This window comes from Chaetodon auriga, chromosome 12, assembly GCF_051107435.1.
Source record: "Chaetodon auriga isolate fChaAug3 chromosome 12, fChaAug3.hap1, whole genome shotgun sequence".
Taxonomy (NCBI): domain Eukaryota; kingdom Metazoa; phylum Chordata; class Actinopteri; order Chaetodontiformes; family Chaetodontidae; genus Chaetodon; species Chaetodon auriga.
Window position 1 is genome coordinate 12,404,202 of NC_135085.1, and position 18,895 is coordinate 12,423,096.

The following is an 18,895-nucleotide window of genomic DNA, read 5'->3' on the forward strand; positions in this document are numbered from 1 at the left end:
CGTGTGTGTGTGTGTGTGTGCATGTGTGTGTGACAAAGAGAGCGAGAGTGAGAGACAGGGAGTTGATCTACATTTTCAGACTTAATTTACAGGTTTTGTTGAAAAAAAAAAAATGTAATCAACATCAGCAACAAAACAGTTTTAAAGCTTCTCCGAGAAGCTTTTTTGTTATTCTGAACCAATTTTACTGAAGGAGCCTTATTTCTCACTGCTAAATACTGTGAAATTGTCCATTGCATCCAATTTATTTCAGCATTATTCCACATGCTGATAGGTCTGCTGTGCAGGATAGTTTGAGCTATCTGCTGTGGCCTTTGTCATTATAATTTGTTCTGATTTGATTTTTCTTGCGGGCTACATCTGACATCCTCTTTCACCATGCATTTCTGTGCGAAGCATCCTGTGTTTGCAGTGATTGGAAATAACTAAAGCCCATGTTTTCTATTTCACCAGGAAGCAGAGGAGAGAAGGCAGAAAGCAGACAGGGACATGGCATTATGAAAGGCTTCATGAGCTGTTTATTCTGTTATGAAATATAGTCCTTGAACACACTGAAGCGTCATTGGTCGGCGAAAGTGGAGCATGTCTTTTAGCAGCTTGCTTTCAAAACAGAATGAGGCTGGAAAAAAACAAAAACAAAAACGCACAGACGGAAGACCTGGATGATGAAACAGGGTTAAAACTGGAGTAAAGTAGGTTAAGGAGTGAGTCTGCAGATCGTCACGATCATTTAGTCAGATTCTCCTCAGAGTGAGGCAATAAGACTGAAACGCACTCTATTATCAGGCCAACTAGGGCAAGTCTTACCTGCAGCGATGAAAACATAAAGAGCTCACCTACTTGTTTAATTCTTTCATTATACCACAATTTCCATCACCGTGCAGAGTTACGACAGAATGCAGCGGAGTTACAGGGTAGAGCAGTGTGGTGGTGATGAGTAGAGGAGAGCCGGGTGGATTTTACCGCAGAAAAAAATGTGTAACCCTTAGGCTACCCTCATTGATTTAAGTGGGGTGGACAAAATAACAGAAGCACCTCTCTGTACTGCAAACTGCGTTATCCAACATGATCATAAAGTTGAATCAGCACCTCACTTAAATAGGGTAAAAACTGAGGATTGTGACCATCATGCTAGTAGGATTTATTGCAGAACTGTATCAAACTCATTAATTTTAAAATGGCAGTGTATTTATTGCATGTTTGCCTTTTTTTCATAGAGATAGCAGAGATACAAACTGGAAATACAAGGGAAGACAGGGAGGTGACAAACAAAGGACCGGAAATCGCAGTTACACGGTCTGCATCTCAACCGTTCAGCTACCCAACGACCAAAAAGCTTGCATCACTGACTGTGAGGGATGTGAAGTTTGAAATAAGTGGGTATCAGGAGGCAGGGAGGCTCTACTGTTGGATCCAGTGCTTTTTGGAGCTTGACCCTAAAAAGTAAGAGTCAGGATATGTCAGGCCACTGCTGCTTCAATTTTTACTTTTCTATTTTCAAATCTGTCTCCTCTGAGTTCCCCAACTTTATGTAAGTGCAATACTAAACCGCTGGAGGGTTGCTTTAAAGCAGCAATAGATGAAATCTGCTGTTTTATGCGACGTTGGTCGGTGCAGAAGACGTCCCCTGTGAGTATTATACTGTTATATATTACATCATTAGACTCTTATCACTCATGAATTAATGTGCAAGCAACATTTCATTGTTGTTGCTTGTTGAGGTAGAGCTAATTGTTTATTATTAAGCTGCAACTAATGATTATTTTCATTCTGACTTTATCTGCTCACGATTTTCTTGATTAAATCAATTAATAATAATAACTGTTTGGTTTGTAAAAACTCAGAAATTAGTGAGAAAAGCTGTCGTAGTTACCTAAAATGACACCTTCACCTTCGCTTAAAAATTATTTAAATTATATTAAAATAGTTGGCAATTAATTTTCTGTCAATCATCTAAGTGGCTAATCATTTCAGCTGTACTTGTGTATACTGTTGGGTTGCTTGAATTCTAACAAACCACCATATTCTAGGAGCTCTTGATATGTTTTGTATGCAAAAATCAGCTGAAGCAGATAGTTGTAGTGAAGTAAATGGTACAATATATCCCCCTGAAATGTAGGGGAGCAGAAGCGGAAGGTGACATGAAAAGAAAGAAAGAACACAAATATGGTACAAGTACTTCAAATTTGTACTTAGGTACTTACTCAGAGTACAGCCGAGTACAGTAAAGTTCCAGTAGAGTAGAGTAGAAGGAGAAACACTTATATCAGAGGAGATAATACGCAAGAGTACAGTACACTGATGATGATGTTTCTGTCTGTCTGTGCTGTGCTGTGCTGTGTGTGTGTGTGTGTGTGTGTGTGTGTGTGTGTGTCTGTGTGTAAAGGACGGTGTGATAGCCAAGAGCTTTGACAGCAGAGCTTCTTGTTTTCAGAGCTCTGTGTTTTTTTTGTTTTTTTTTGTTTTTTTTATCTGCTGCTGTGAAGTGAACGACTGCCACAGATACCTGATGAAAGAGCAAGAGGAGGAGAGGGACGAAGGCTGAGTGTGACACAGACCGCAGATGCTGCACAGGAGAGCTCATTACAGACACGCACACACGCACACAAATACACAAAAAAAAAACATTCAGTCATACCTACACACCCCAATCATGCTTTAGATTGTACACAATTACACACACACACCCACACGCACAGCTGCTCCTCCACACATGACCTGAATTTTAACTGCCAAGGTAGATCAGTGCTTAATTGAGCATGTAAAAGGGGCTTTTTTTTTTCAGCGTGTGTGTGTGCATGCTTACATGTCAGTGTATGTGTGTGTTGTTGGGGTGTTGGGGGTGTCAAAGCTGTCATCCAGTCTGAATTAAAAGCCCTCACACATCAGCCAAACTGTAAGACAAGCGCACGCACAAACAAACCGACTCTGAGACCGAACAATACACTTCAAAGACCAAAAAAAAAAAAAAAAGAAAAGAAAAGAAAAGAAAAAAAATCCAGCGAGAAGAAAGGCTTTGCCAAAAAATAGTCTCATTCTGTCCCAGCAGTATGGAGCTCAAACATTTGTATTATCGCTGTAAAACCATTTTTGATTCGGGAGTGTGCAGCTTCTTTTGTTCTCTCCTCCCCCAAACTCTCTGCTCCCTTGTTTGCTAATATTCCCTCCACTGCTGTACATGAGCTTTTTTCTTTTTCTTCTTCACAATATCTCATCTCTCCCAGGCTGCCGAGACCTCCTCTCTCTTTGATTCCTGACTAATGTTTCCTTCTATATCTTATCAAGCTACATTTGGGCCTCAGGCTCAGTGACATGTTATATCACATCTTACTGTAAGAACATTTACAGCTGAGACAAAATAACTGATTTGACAAAAAAAAAAAAAAAAAAGAGAGAGAGAGAGAGAAAAAAATCTTGAGTCACGGTCGACTCAGCAGCTCTTTTTCTGGAGCTTTCCAACACACCTCATCAGCGAATTTCCCCCAGCTGTCATGGAGATGGTTCAGTTATCATCATGTGATCAACGGTCAGGTCAGGGTTTAGTGTATTTCTTAAAACTGAAGGAATGTAACTGAAACTTTTGCTGTGGAAATGTAAAAATACACACGTCACGCAACTAATGATACTCTTACTCACATCCAAATGTGAATCATCTGCATTAATGTTTTAAAGGAAAAGTGTTTACACTTCACAAGAACAAGCAATAATATGGACCGTGAAGTTTGCAGATTTGCAAGCTTGCTCTCTGAGTTCCCTTCTCGTTAAGAAATGAACTTAGGTGGTGTAGTGTGCAAAACAAAAAGAGAGTTAAACTTTAAGCGAGGAGCCCCATTGTGACACCATTGTTTTATGTGTATTTTCATGCTATAAGCTGTGCAGGAATATCCCCCTGATGGAGTCAAGACACTGACGGTGGTGAAGAACGCTGAGCTGAAGATCTGGGTGGATGTGATCTGGAGCTGGATTCTTATGTGTTCGCTGAAAGAAATCATTGGACAGCTGGTTCTGATGGAACTGGAGGTGGATCACAGATGATTGACTCAGAGAGGTGTGATTGAATCAAGTGAAAGGTGTGAAGTTAAGTGAAGCCGAAAAGGAAAAAGATTCGACTGTGCTAGCTGCTCTGTCTCAAGCAGATATACATGTTAACCATATTAGTTTAGTGTGTTAGCAAGCTAACATTTGCTAAGTAGCACTGAACACAAACAGCTGAGATTGATGGGAATGTTCATCCATTTTGCAGGCATTTGCTCATAAACCAAAGCGTTGCACAAGTGAAAATTTTGACCAGACGAATGGCAAATCCATCCTTCATGTCAAGGTGTTTCACTCAAAAATCATTAATGTCTGCAAGACTTTGTGCCAATCCTTCTGGTACATGATGAGATATTTAAGTGAATACTTTGACCTACTGGTGGCGCAAGAGGAAAAGTCAATGTCATTTTTCCTCTGGGCACCATGAACGTCTGCACTAATTTTCAGTAATTGTTGAAAAATTTTTCACCAACTGACTGCATCATTGCATCCATACAGCCACACGGCTAACATGGCAATAAATAAGGTAAGCATGACGCTAGCCTTCCTGTTTGAACTTACTCTAAACTTTAAGTTGACCTTGAATCACCTTTTTCTTGTCAAAGTGCTTAACTACGGTAATGAACTCTCACAGTAAAGTTTCACAGTCAACGTTCCACTCACTCATTGAAATAACAAACTTTGTCCTTTCCAGTAACACAGAGCAAAGTTCAAAGCATAAAAGGAAAATTTCTACTTTAACGGAGAAAAAACAAACAAGAAATTATGCCTGTAATGACAATGTACGTGGACTCATGGATCTGGGAACCTGAAACCTGTGGTTAAGCAGTGTGGAGGGATTCCATGTGGTTATCATCAGTGCCCACCATGTCTCCCTGACTTCCTCCATGACTGCTGTGCTGCCGCCCAGATGGGGCCTCTTGGCTCAGAAACACTTAAAAACAGCATGGTGGCTGAACCCAGTCTGAGCAACTGCTTTGTGTGCACTGGAGTTTATAAAATCCAGTTTAGTTTAGACTTCTCTCTACTGGGAGATATCCTGTTTCCCCCCTTTTTATCTTTTTATGTGTCTTGGTCACTGCTCTGTTTGATCTCTTCGCATTAACAACACCACCATAAAAACAGACCCAAGAAGAATCAGTCTCCCCAGCAAATAATAAGCAAACACAGGAGCCTAAACACACCACACATGTACCAGCATGGAGAAATCACGATGCTACTGAAAGCCTCATTACGCTCTCTGTTTCCCACCAAGGGCTGCGTGCATTACTTGGCAGTGTTATTTTGCTCCCGTTAAGATGCTATAATAGCTTTCCAGAAGTCATTTTTGTGTCATCATCCTCATCCAGCCTCCCATGTGTGTTGTGTGTTCTCCATTGTGCCTGGATGGCTGCTCCCTGGCTGGAGAGTGATTGACATTGTTTGTCTGTTTGGCGAGGCGCCTGACATTTCTAAAAGTCACAGCTCACATTAAGACTGAGCCAAGTCTCCTTGCACGTGTGTGTGTGTGTGTGTGTGTGTGTGTGTGTATGCATGAATTGGTGACTATGTGCAGTGCATGTGGAGTGTGTATTCATATAAAACTGTTCACTGTTTAATCTCCTACATTTCGAGCATAAACATGCTCAGATATCCACTTTCATGTTCGGTATTTAAAATGTATAATATTATGCCAACATAGCATCTGCTCTGGTGCAGCTTTAAATATTTCACTCAAACACCACGCAGCTTCAATGAAGAACTGGAACAAATTGATACAGAATCCAGTATGTATGATACTGCCAGACAGTGTGAAATAAGATTTTTCTGACCTCAAAGCTACTTAAAGTTACATTAATTGATTTTTAGCAGCAAGCTGTAAACACGGCACTGGCATATTAGCACATCATAAAGTTGTTGTGGTGGACAAGTTAGCAAAATTTACACATCCAGCCGACATGGAACAACATTAGCATTCATTTGGAGTCAATATAAGTCCAATTTTTACTGTTGTTTTTGCTCTGTTTTGGTCTCTATCGACGAAGGGATCTCCATTTCTTTACTGCTAGATGCTCTACTAGCTAGTTTTCCAGCTAGTTGCTAACTTTGTCTGCCGTTGCAGTGACTTTACCTGGAGATGATGCTGATGTCAGCTGTGACACTGAACCCAAACTGTAAAAGTTGTGGGATGTAAAATGAAAACAATGAGCTGCAAGATGCTAAAAAGCTCCGTAAAGCTGAGGTGAACAGCAGAACCTGCAGGTTCATCACTATGAGGGAGATTTCATCCACTTTTCATCCAGTTAATATAAAAATACTAATTGGTTTAAGGGGAAATAAGAGCAAAATTGGACCATAAGGGATAAAACCTTCATAAAATGTGTGACGATGGGGTTTCCTGAAGTTTTGAGACCTTTGAAGCTCACTCATAAACTGGCTTTAAATATAATGCAGCCATTTACAAACTCGACAAAGTGAAGACACCTGCATAAATATGCTACATCTTTGTACTGTCGCGTGTTTCTGTACTTGGAGCTTTAATAGTGAGGAATTCGGAGCTGACTGGAGGAGGGACGATAAACAAGGTCGACTGTACAGGGAAAGACTTGTTATAATTTAACTGGGAATCGATGCTCTGGAATTGGAGCTGAGGACAGATTGTCCGTCCACAGTGGCACTGATCTGTTTCCAGTCCACAGAGGTTTGGGTGTTTCCAATAACAAGCATTGATCCAGTCCATTACTGTTATTGAACAGTGTAGACTTACAGTTTGTGGTCTTCTGACATGAATATTCCAGAGATTCATTGTCTGATTCTCTATTTCTGCACAAATATGAGGTGAAAGCACCTTGGCTTAACACGAGAGATTGTTTTCTTTTTGTCAGCACACAAATCAACAAGAGAGTGGGTGCGAGAGTGGCTCGACCAGACGCTGCAAATGTTAGTTCATTCAACCATCTAAATACCTCATCATGCTCTCCTGGTGTTTATGTGTTATTCTTTGTTGCACAAAATACAAAAAACCAAAAACAAAACAAAGGCGTTCTTGCAAAAATCTCCATTTCAAATGCAGAAATTCAAATGAAACAAAGCTGTCTGAGGTCTCAGAGAACATATTTCAGTCATATTTAATCGTATTTAGTGTGTGAACATAGTTGCATTCGGGTTCGCATCTAATCCCGTTGCAAACGTCAGTTCTTGGCTTTGGTTTTGTTGGCATCCTCAACACAATAGCGTGTTTTGTAACAAGAGAAAATACATGCAAATTGCAGTCACTGGCTCTCCCAAAGACACAGAAATTTGGATCAGAAATGCTAGCAGCAGTTGAGGCCTACCGCTGATGCTCCTGATCCTCTCAGTGTGTTTGTTTTACACACAGACACATTTACAGGCATGTTAGTTGACGACACCCTCATCTGTGCCACAAGAGTGAAGGGGAAACCAGAGACAAACAGGCCAGAGGGGGATTCATCTGCCTCTCATTGCATCTCTGGTTTCCTCAGAACACAGGAGAAGGAGGAGGAGGAGGAGGAGTGGAAGGAGATGCAAAACCACTGTTCCAAAGTTTTACTGCAAAGGCCTCAGGGGACTGCTCACCTGAACACGTGAAAACACCCCCATATTTATTCTGTTCTCCATATTCAGCCTGGTACATTTGGAAACTTTGAGATCTCCACTGGAATTTGAAATAAAGCCGCACAGGTTTGAGCAGAGTTTGGCTGTTCAGCAGGAGTTTCTAATGACGAACCCACAGGTGAGGTTAAAACGCATGTTGCAAAAAGCTCAAAACCAACGCTTCATCACTTAAGAGAAGTGCTCTGTTAGTTCTTATTATTTAAGGCCTTATATCTTTACAGGCAAATTAAAAGTCTGAACATAACATTTCACCTTTATTCTCTCAAACTCCACCTCTCTAAAAGGCCTCAATTCTCCACATAAACATGCTATTTGAAGGAGTGAAATGAACTGCTATCCTTAAATAAAGATTTTAATTGAGAGTCATTGTGATTACCATGATTAGTGGCTCTATTAACATTCCAAAACCAACTCCTGCCTCCATTACACAAGGGACGATGCATAATTCAAAACCATCTTGAGCACTGAGGAACAGACTGCACACCTACAGTAAGATGAATAACAAAGAGTCTGCTCCTCATCCACTCACGTTATCATCCATCAGTGCGGGAGCTGAACCTGTGGTCAGAGGGCCTTGGTCAGAGCTTCCATCAGCAACAAACATGCTCTTTTCCACTTTCTTTCTTTATGCTAATGAAGACTGATGCTGTTTGCTTTGTATTGACCCCTGCTGCAGTGATGAGCTGCTGGCTGTTGCCAGGTTGTGAGATGCATCTGAGGCAGCTGTGTTTTCACTCAGCAGTTGTTGCAATTAATTCTGCTGCTCAGCAGCAGTCGAATGCTGTTCCTGCGCGCACTATTCCTGTGCATACAGTATGATCTTTATTTTTGTCCCATTAGAAGAGAGGGCCTGAGGGTTATACGTGATAACAAGTTGAGCTGATTGACTGAAGGTGTAGGAATAGAGGATGTGACAGAAGATGTAAGGGGGTTGAGCTGATGGTCAGACTGACATTGTAAGCTCATGGGTAAATTTTAATTTAATTCACAGACACTGGATCAACCCTTGAGAATTATGTAGGGATCGGATTATGGTCATATAAAGTACCCCCGCACCCCCACCCTCCCCCTCCTACCCACACCACCACCCTCTTTGAATGGGGGCGCTGGAGCCGTCTGCCTGTCACCGCTTGCCTCTTTGTTCAAACTGATCTTGCTTCTCTCCCTCAGCGTAGCTTCTGGCGAGGAGGGGGACGGTGGGAGCACCTTGCGGTGTGTGCGTGCCTGTGTGTGTGTATGTGTGTGCGTGTGTGTGTGTGTGTGTGCGCGCATCCATCCCGATCTGGCAGATATCGGTGCGTGAGGGTGAACGGCGCATCGACTGCTGCTCAGTGAGGAGAGGGTAACGCAGAAGAAGGAGCGGAAAGTCCAAGACGCGGGGCGCTTGTGCACACACTCTCAGCCTGTATCCGCCTCTGCAAAGTGCTGTTTCACCCTTGTTTCGTCGCTTGTCGTCTCTGCTCCCTCTGGGAGCTTTGGAGAGCACCTGCACTGAGGCGCAAAGCTTTCGCTCACATTCCTGAGGATTGCACCATTGAGACGCGTCTCTTTTTATCAGAGAAGGTAAGAGCGAAAGCGCGGAAACGATGTGCTTCGCATGCATGCTGCATGAAATGAATGCTTTGGTCAGTGTGTGATAGGCTATCTCAAGTCACCGGAGGCGCCTCAGACCGCTCAGCTGCTGGAAGAGCATTTAAAGTGTTTTAATTTCTTGGTTATGATACAAAAACGCACTTTCGGTTGCGCCGGAGCCAAAGCAGAGCTCGCAAATGTTGTGCAAATTGTAGACTTCTTTTCACATTGCCCATTCATGCAATATCTCGTTCTAAGCATATCCAATAAGTGGAAGTAGCCTATTTCCTGCGGACCAATCAATGCCTTTCCTCTGGCACGATCACAGTCGCAGCTTTTCAGACGCGCACAAATCGCTGCCGTTTGGGATATCTTTAATTATTTACAGGTCAAAGCTTTTAATATTGGTCTATATTTACGACCCATGTAGGGGCATGCATAAATCATCAACTCACCAAGTAACCTTGTTAGTGTGTCCTTAACATGGTTTCCACTCAGGAGATCTTGTCTTCAGGAGGACTTTGTTTTACAAAATCTTCCTTCACAGGTGAGACAATTAAAGGAAATCAAAGGGGAGCCTTCTGTTGACTAATGCAATTGTGGAAGCAGATCTGAACACTTGAACAGGTGTTTGTGAAACCTATTATGTAAATCAGAGTCCTTTGGTGAACAAACAACATGTGTTGAATCACTGCCAAAACCAGATCTTATATTGGTCCACCTCCAGAGCTGTCACCTGGCCGTGGCATCAAATATACTGTTATGTACAGAGACTGGATCATCAGCCATCAGTGGCTGCTTTACACACTGTTTTATCTTTACATTAAAGTGCATCATTCTGTGCCATGTAAACAAATTTTGCTAAAGGGAAAAATGACACAAAAAGCCACCAAATGATGGTAAAATGAGTGATTGCCTGGTGCCAAGCAGGTGAATGGATCTTTGAACGTCTCATAATGATGAGCCGCCTGCTCTGTAAACAAACACTGGCATGTACAAATCACAGTGAAGGAGGAGAACACTTGGGGTCACCTTGACAAATGAGCTGTATTGTCAGAGAATATGAGAGCCCCTGCAGCCCAGTAAAGCCCATTTTGTTTCTATTCACCGCCCCAGTCTGGAGGAGTCCAAGTCTTTTCTTCTTTGGCCTTGTTAGTGCGCCCACCACCAGCTGCGTGTCAGTGCCATAAAGCTTGAAGAGGTTAACTAGGCAACGTCACACTACAGACGAGCCAGAGTGGAAGAAATGTATGTGTGTGAGAGATAACAGAGAAGGGGAGAAGTAGTGCCTGATGGGATGAAGAGCGGGGAGAATAGTGAGGACTGAGGCTGAGAGACCCAGCTGAAAGTTTACAGCATGCATTTTTCATTCTGTCCGGATGTGTGTAAGTGTGTGTTTGAAAAGGGCGTGTGGGCACCCATGAGCCCCGGTATGCATACAGTAGTCGGTGTGTGTGTTTGTGTGCATGTAGATGACTGCACTCATTTGAGCAGAGGGATCAGAGAGCAGTGTTGTGTGGAAGAAAAAGGTCTAATTCTAAAATAGCGTAGAAGCTCAGTTCAGCTGCCTCGCTGTCTGTCGCTGCACACTTGGCACTCAATCAGCCTCAGTATTGTTTATCATGTCTGGCTCTGAGCTATCTGCAGGTCGAAGAGTCACTTTGCATCAGTGAAAGATGGAAAAGGAGTTATGTTAGATGCTTTTAGATAGTTGACATACTGTAGGGGTGAGACGACGAGTCGATTTATCCATTAGTCGATCGATGGAAAAAGACCAACATTCCCTTGTTTCTCTTCGTAATTGTGAGGATTTGAAGCCTTTTTGTCTTATTTGCAGTAAAATGTTTATCTTTAGGTTTCATTGGATAAATCAAGCAATTTGATGACGTTTTTCACAATTTTAGAGCATTTCATGCATCAGACCAAGCCAGTTAAATGAGGGAAATGATGTGCAGATTTGTCAAAGCTGAGAATTAGAGCTGAAATAATTAGCCAGAAAATTAATCAGCAACTCTTTTGATATTAATCATTTGAGTTCTTTTTCAAGTAAAAATGGCAAACATTTGCTGGCAGCTTCACAAATGTGTTGATTCACTGATTTTCTGTTGTATATAATTGTAAATTTAATAGCTTTGTGTTTTGGACTGTTGATGGAGCAAAGCAAATGGCTTTAAGACGTCATATTGTTTTTTTTTTAAGACTGGGAATATTCACCATTTTATGACTAAAACAAAGAAAAATAATCTGCAGATGATGAAGATAGTTGATAGTTTCAGCCTTAAAGTGTTGTAGTACTGTGATTTTTCAGAATGAAGTGAAATTAAGGAGATAATTTTGCCCTGCTGGTCGTGAGTGAGCAGTTTTTTCTCTAGTCTTCTGTTATGAATATGTTTTAAAAAGCTTGCTGATGGTGTATTTTCAGTGGAAGCCAAAGGTAATTCTCAGTCGGGGTTTGATATTATTCTCAATGGTATGAAAGTGCCCACTCTAATATGTCACTTAGGTGATTATGGGGTCTATTCCCCGCTAATACGGTGCTAATAGCTAACAGAATAGCGCTATATAAATGCAAATCTCTACGAGCAGTGGCTTACAGCGGACGACCAAAATAAGCTTCATCTCTGAGTCATCCACATGGTTGCTGCTTTATGGTTATGCTGCCCTGAAAAAGAATTGACTGTGTTTGGACCAGCACGTGATGGGTATGTTTGTACAATGCAGCAAATGTATAAGACTTCTGTGTTGCAGTCTTTTCTTTTTTTTTGTCCTGACAGTATTCATGAACAGCAGATCCAACTGTGAACAAGACTGAGAACTTAAGTGGGAATTTTATGATCTCTTTGAACTTTGTGGACCGTTTACAGCCAGAAGGGGAATAGGCTTTTAGACTAACAAAGACTTCGCAGTCACTGGAGCTAAAATTGCCCACGTTTTCAGCACTGGACAGCTCCCAAATCTCAGAGCCCAATAATCCGACCACAAACATTTGTCAAATAGAAAAAGAGCAGTGAACAGTTGTGTTTTGAGCTGCTGGATGGGAAGGCAATGTCGAACTGTGTCTCCCTGGAATATTGAAACCCTCTCGCTGAATGAGTCCCCAGCTACCAAAACCCGAAAGGGATTGGACAAACCAATCCATCAATCAACTTCAGTGTTTAGCCTGGGAGGGACTAAAGCAGCCCACCAGGCCAATCATTACAAGCGTAGATGAGACCACAGCTGAACAGCTCACCCACACAAAGAGAAAGGTCCCTCTCTTTGTCTTTGGCCAGGGGCTCTCCTCTAAGGTAGTGACTGGTGGAAGACAAATGTTTGGCTTTACAGTTGGCTGAGAAGATGCTCTTTCAGGCAGCACCAAAGTTTCATCAGCCTTTGCAACGTGGAAGACCAGAATGATTGCTGTCTTTCTAAAAGACTGCTGTAGTTGTGTTACTTTTTGAGACGTTTTTGTCACACTGTTTGACGTATGTACAATCAGCACTTCTTTCTTGTTATTGCTAACAGCTGATGTGACGGAGGAGATTCTGCCTCCGCAGAATTGGCATTGGTCATAAACACTTGAAGGACAGAGCTCCCTTTTTTTCTTTCCTCACCTCGTTGATATTCCACAGACTCAGCACGTCGTTAAAGATGAGGAATTCTTGGATGAAGTCCCACCAGCGTGTCTGTGTTTGTGTCTATTATTCCACTTCATTCGTTTTTCACGCCACCTCTCCCTGTGGAAGGAAATCTGGTACTGTGGTGGCCTGTGTAACATAGCTCTCACAATTCAGTGTGTGTGTGTGTGTGTGTGTGTGTGTGTATGTGTGTGTGTGTGTGTGTGTGTGTGTGTAGCAATAGACAGATACACTCAAAATCATAGCTGCGCCTCATGCACCTGATCCTTTATTGACTTTGTTACCAAGAGCGAACCTCAGAAACTTCACCTTTGACCTCCGGTGTCTTTTAGACACAGCTGGTGCGGTGGATGCTCAGATGGTTCCTAGCTACATAAATTTGACCTCTGACCTTAAAATCATTATCCCCTTCATTATTGCTATTTACTTAAACAAGTATTCTAGCCACAATACATTTGAACATCTTACTTTCAGTGGAACAGATCCATTAAAGCTGCTCTGATAATTTGTTTTTATAATAACAATAGACCAAATGATGACATAGTATGTGAGAAGGTCGCTCGTCAGAGGTGTACTGCAAGCTGTTTATGTACCGGAGGGCACCTACTGTATGACCCATGCACGTGTTAAGTTGCGGCTCATTTCCATGGTTATTCAAACATTGTTTCTATGGTGGCAATTTCCATACATTAGTCAACTATTCTGACCACAAGATCAAATGTTAGACTGACTTCATGAATAGTTTCATCATGCTGAGAATATTATGCTGCACCATGTCAGCCAAAGGTAGGTTGTAATTAGCGTAGCATTAAGCAATATAGGTGAATGAACACATGTAGTTTTTGTTTTGAAAGATATGATTTAATGCTAAGCGAATGAAGGTGCATTTGAAACATCCGCTCTGAGGAAAGGTTTTAGCGGAGGCAGAGGTCAAGCTCATCTAATAGGCTAGGAAAATGGAGCCAAGCCACAGCAACCTCCGGGGCTTAAAAGTGAAGTCAGCATGGAAGTGCCAAAAACTGCAGTTTGTCGAGTGGCCACTTGAGGCTGGCTCCAGTACCCATAGACCCCCATATGAAAATGCCCAACTTCACAGCAGAAATAAACATGTTAACAGCCTGGTACAAAAAAACGGTTTTGCTCTCTATAGCTATTTTCCCCGTTCATGATAACAGGGGGGCATATTTAGATTCTAATAAGGGCTAAAGTTACACATTATTATGGGCATGGCTGTTTTGAGTGACAGCTAGTTGCTAGATTTCAGCAACCAGGCTTTATTCATCCAACCTAAGCTCCAACAATGCTCCAGCTCTTTGCCCATTTTCAATTCAATTCAATATTCCTTTATCAATCAACACCCCCGAAATGTCACCCCGCTTTGCAGTTTCCTTCAGTGGAGCATTTCAGCATCTTCCTGCTATTTAGCAGGCAGCAGGCCGTGTTCTTTACTAGGAAAAAGGTCTTAAAATTCACTGTGCACACTACCTTTCCATCACCAAATGTCAAAAAGGTAAAGTTAGGTATCAGCTGGTGGACATAGTGGAGCATTTAGCAGCTAGAGAGCCAGATGTTTCCCTCAGGACTTGGTGGGGACCAAAAACAGAGCTAAAAGCAAAGTGAGTATCAGAGAATTTGTCAGGTGGCCAGAAACATGACAGTTCAGTACTAATGTTGCTCTGTGTCTGTGTGTCTCTATCATATCAACTTATAAAGTGATAATAAACATAGTTATGCCCCCAAGTGGCCACAATTTCCATTAGTGTATGTTTAAAAGGGATTTTTGACAGTATCAAGTCAAAATTATGAAATAGTGTGTCAAAAATGTGGTGTTTTAAGAAATAATTATATCGTAATAAAGTCCATATTTTGGGACAGTATGAAATAGTACAGTAAGTAAGTCAAAATTGTAGTATTTAATAATTTAGTAGTTTCATGTTTTTTTGTTTTTTTCATGGCAGAAACTGTCCACTGTCCACTTCTTTGGGATCAAATAAGTCCAAGGACAAATTCATACAAATTCACTGACTATATAAAAACTTTATCCACATATCAGCTTGGTTTTTCTCTGAAATCCTTCTTTAAGTCAAATAAGCACACTTTCCCTCTTCCACTAAAAGGTTCAGTAGTAACAAATCAATTGATGTCGGTGTGATTTGATCCTTTTCTGATGCATTACAGAAATGAACACTGATTGATTCCACAGAGGCCACTGTCTGGGGCTCTGCTTTCTGCTTCCTCTAAAAGCTCTTACAATAGTCTATTCTCACACTTTCCTGTGCACACGCTCTCATATGTTCCACAAATTCATTTAAACAGATCTTTTGTCCAACACAGAGTTGGTGAAACGTATACCGAATCATACAGTCAAACGCACACCTTTTGCGCGTGCACACACACATTAAAAACACTCACACACACACGGTGGTGCCAGAAAGAGGCTGAGCATGAGGTGGAGAGACAAAATGAGCATATCTGTGATCATCTGCTGCAGGTCTGCTGAGTGCAGCTCCACAGCAGCTTCATAGCTCCATAGGAATGTCAGAAACAGATGGACGTTAGGAGAGCTGTCAGTCTCTCACAGGTATGCACAAATTGGTTATGCATGCATTAAACATCACATCGGTAAATTTCCACTTGGGTATAGAGAAACTATACTATACAGAATAAGTAACAAAAGCAACAGACAAGTTGTAGCTGCCTCTCTCCAACGTACAACTACTGCAAAAACAAGTCTCTCCTGTTTCTTATTTACCTGACTTGTCCGTCAAGGATCCTTCTGAGTGATCTAAATAGCCTCCTCTCTGCGTTTTACTGCACACACATCTAGCCAAATCTTAGCTTGGCTTCTCCTGAGCGTGCTATCGAGCCGGTTTAAATAACCTCTGTCCCCGTGCCCAGTCAGATCAATGGTGTCAGTGTGAGAGGAAGGAGTATGTAATCTTGAATCGGACAGACCAGCAGCTTTCCAGAATCCTCTCTCCATCTGAAGCCGAGGCCAGAGCTGCATGAGTCATTAGTTGCTTTGAGTGTGATTAGTCACCGCACAGACACACCGAACACAAAGGGTGTTTGTGTGTTTGTGTGTGAGAGAGTGTGCATGATGCATGAAGGAAGCAGGAAGTGAAGAGGCTACCTGATTCAGCTCAGCTCGCTTTCCTTCTTGAGCATCCTGTTTTCAATTTGTTGAGCAATTAATGTACATGCACTCTGGTTTAATGTGTCTTTTATGGCACCAAATCATCGCTGCAACATACTATCACTTTGTTTTCTTCTGTCTTTACAATTCGTTAATGAAAATTGCTTCTGTGTAAGCACACGGGAGTTCAAATTTCAGCCACAAATCTACTCAGAGTGGCTGCAGCTATTTTTCTAGCAAACAGCAAATTAAGAAGAATTATTAAGCTTCCGACGCAGTTTTCGTGACGAGCTTTCATCATGCCACCGTAGTATTGTCACAACGGTGATAAAATGACCTTCCTTTCATTCCTCTTCCTTCATGTTCTCCCTCTCCCAGCTCACCACTTTGTCTGTCACTCATCTGGAGCTTTTATTCTGCTGTTCACTCCGCCGGCTCTCCGGAGGTAATAGTTTTGTGAGACATGATTAAAGAAAGGAAAGGAAGGGAATCACCTTCTCCTGTCAGGTCCCAGCAGGCAGAAACAAGACTGACAGCTTGACTTTTTACTGTAAAACTGGCTCTGTGTCTGTCCTGAAGTCTCATAGTTCAGATTGATTTGAAGTTCTCAGCCTCTCCTCTCAAGATATGTTATATTTTTAGATTATAATTCTGCCGCTTTTTCTTGTCATCATGCTGTTGCCCAAGAAAGGTTTTGGAACTTCCCTGCAAAAATGGGCTGAAATAGAAACTCAGTCAGAAATTCATTTCCCTGAGGGGCAAAAAAGAGCTTGAGCTCTTTCTTGTCGTGTGGAGAACAATATTCTGTCAAATGCCAAGCACAGAGAAAAAACTTCTTCTTTTATTAAAAAGATAAAAAATATTGCATATAAACAAGATCTCAAGAGTTTCAGCCTCTCCAAAACAACAGACACAAGAGGAAACTGAGAGGAATGGACTGAACAGTGCCTTTATCTACTCTAACATAGGCTACAAATGTTAGCATGCTCAGCTAACTAGCTTACCTACTCCAGTCAGCTACAGTAAATACGTTGCCTTGAGCGTTACCTCTAATGTCCAATACTATATTATTAGCAACTGCATTAATTTGTAGGGTTATATGCTATGTTACAACAGCTACATTCAGGACTGATACACCTCTGCTAATGTGTGAACCAAAATGCTAGCTACTTTGTCAGAGTTTAGCGTCTCTGTATAGCTAGATTAAATCCAGCAATAAATGGAGGTGGCACTATATTTCCAAACTCATTGGTTCATCCTCCTCTTCAAATAATTTTCTCTTGTCTAAGTGAGCTGTATTGTGAGAAAATACAAACAACAAAACCTAAATTTAACCTCTGTGTTGCTCGTTCTGATAAATCCGGCCTTTGAGTAGGTATGCAATGAGGTTTATGATGAATAACATAAATTTGCTTTTGATTTGTAATCCCAGATCTCTTCAGTCAGCTGGAAACATTAAAATGTCAGGAAGAGATTCACCCTCATGGAGCGCTAATTAGCGAGCTAGCTATGAAGTTAGCCGATAAAATGTGCCAGCAACTGTTTCAGCATTGTAGGATCGAGAGTGTCCTGTTAAAAGTGCTTAAAAGTGCTTCACCTGCTTTTGTCTGCTTTGGTCTGAAATCTCTGCCACTGATATCATAATGTGGGTCAGTTCACGAGCTAAAATACATGAAGTTTATTTGTTGTCCAACAGAGATGCCAGCTGCCAGTGTGTGTGTGTGTGTGTGTGTGTGTTTGTGTTGTGTTCGTGAAAGCAGAGCACCTTCAGTGACCTATGCATGCCTGGGGTTTGATGTGGGGCTTCATAGTAGCCGTGTGTGTGTGTGTGTGTGTGTGTGTGTGTGTGTGTGTGTGTGAGAGAGAGAGAGAGAGAGAGAGACATGAACAACTTGGGACCCAACCTGGCCTGATTAAGTAAACCTTTGCAGTCATCTGTGAACACACACACACACACACACACACACACACACACACACTTCAGTGTAGCATGATGATGGCATTGTAAGCATAACACTGTCACACTGCACACAAACGCGATTTATGTTATAACCACAACAGCAGCAGACATGATGTGTTCACACTACATGTTTTTTTCTTCAAGCAATTTTCCCACCAACTGCAGAACTGAAGGAGATTTGAGTTGAGGGCCCCGTCTTGCCTGCGTCATGATGATCATGAGGCCAGTTGGTCTCCTGCCTCAACAGATTGACAGCTTAGTGCTGAGCCGTAACGTAGGTCTGCCAGCCTCGTCTGTTAGCGCTCTTTGGATCTCTGTCACTCCGCTCGCTGGCTCTTACAATGACCTAAGAATGTGTCCTATTCAGACAACATCGTGAAAATGTGTCGGATGGACATCCGCATTGAAGTCCACTGAAGCATTTTAGAGACTTCTGGCTCTTTTCTCCTCAAGACACAACTGTGCCTGTGAAAGTGAAGAGGGGCGATTTAGAGGGAGGCGTTCACGACATCTGATGTCTCGTCCTTAACAAAAGGTGGGACTGGTTAGTATGCAACTGGTGTGACTGGATGGCCAGTGCACTGTATGTTGTAAATCCCGTCTGGTAAAACTTTGAAAGGCTGCTGTCTATAGGCACACAGTGTTGTATGTTGTATAGCAGCCATAGAGATGTCCACAGGCCACACTCTGTATTCTGTTGCTGTGGATAGCTGCTGTTGGGCCCCTGCCAGTCCCAGGCCCTCCAATACAACACTCTAATGCTCTCCGCTTACAAGACTGGGCAAACTCCTTGGTGTCATGACCCTCTCCAAGCCTTAAGAAATCTCTTTTCACCCACCCAGCTAGCTCAACTGATGCCTTCAACGTGCAAAGAGTCCAACGGCTCGACCCCAATCTGTCACAGCCCATCACGAGGTCCTAACCCACCTTTAGAGATGGGATGCCTCAAAGTGTGTGCCG

General features: G+C 42.1%; 1 protein-coding gene across 1 annotated transcript in view; it reads left to right on the forward strand.

The window, feature by feature from the left end:
• Nucleotides 1–8,749: 8,749 nt before the first annotated feature.
• Nucleotides 8,750–18,895, forward strand: part of LOC143329091 (neurocan core protein-like) — a 41,113-nt gene continuing 30,967 nt past the window's right edge. Inside the window, exon 1 of the mRNA XM_076744799.1 lies at nt 8,750–9,213. The gene's annotated coding sequence lies outside the window, so the exon portion shown is untranslated. The remainder of the gene's footprint in view (nt 9,214–18,895) is intronic.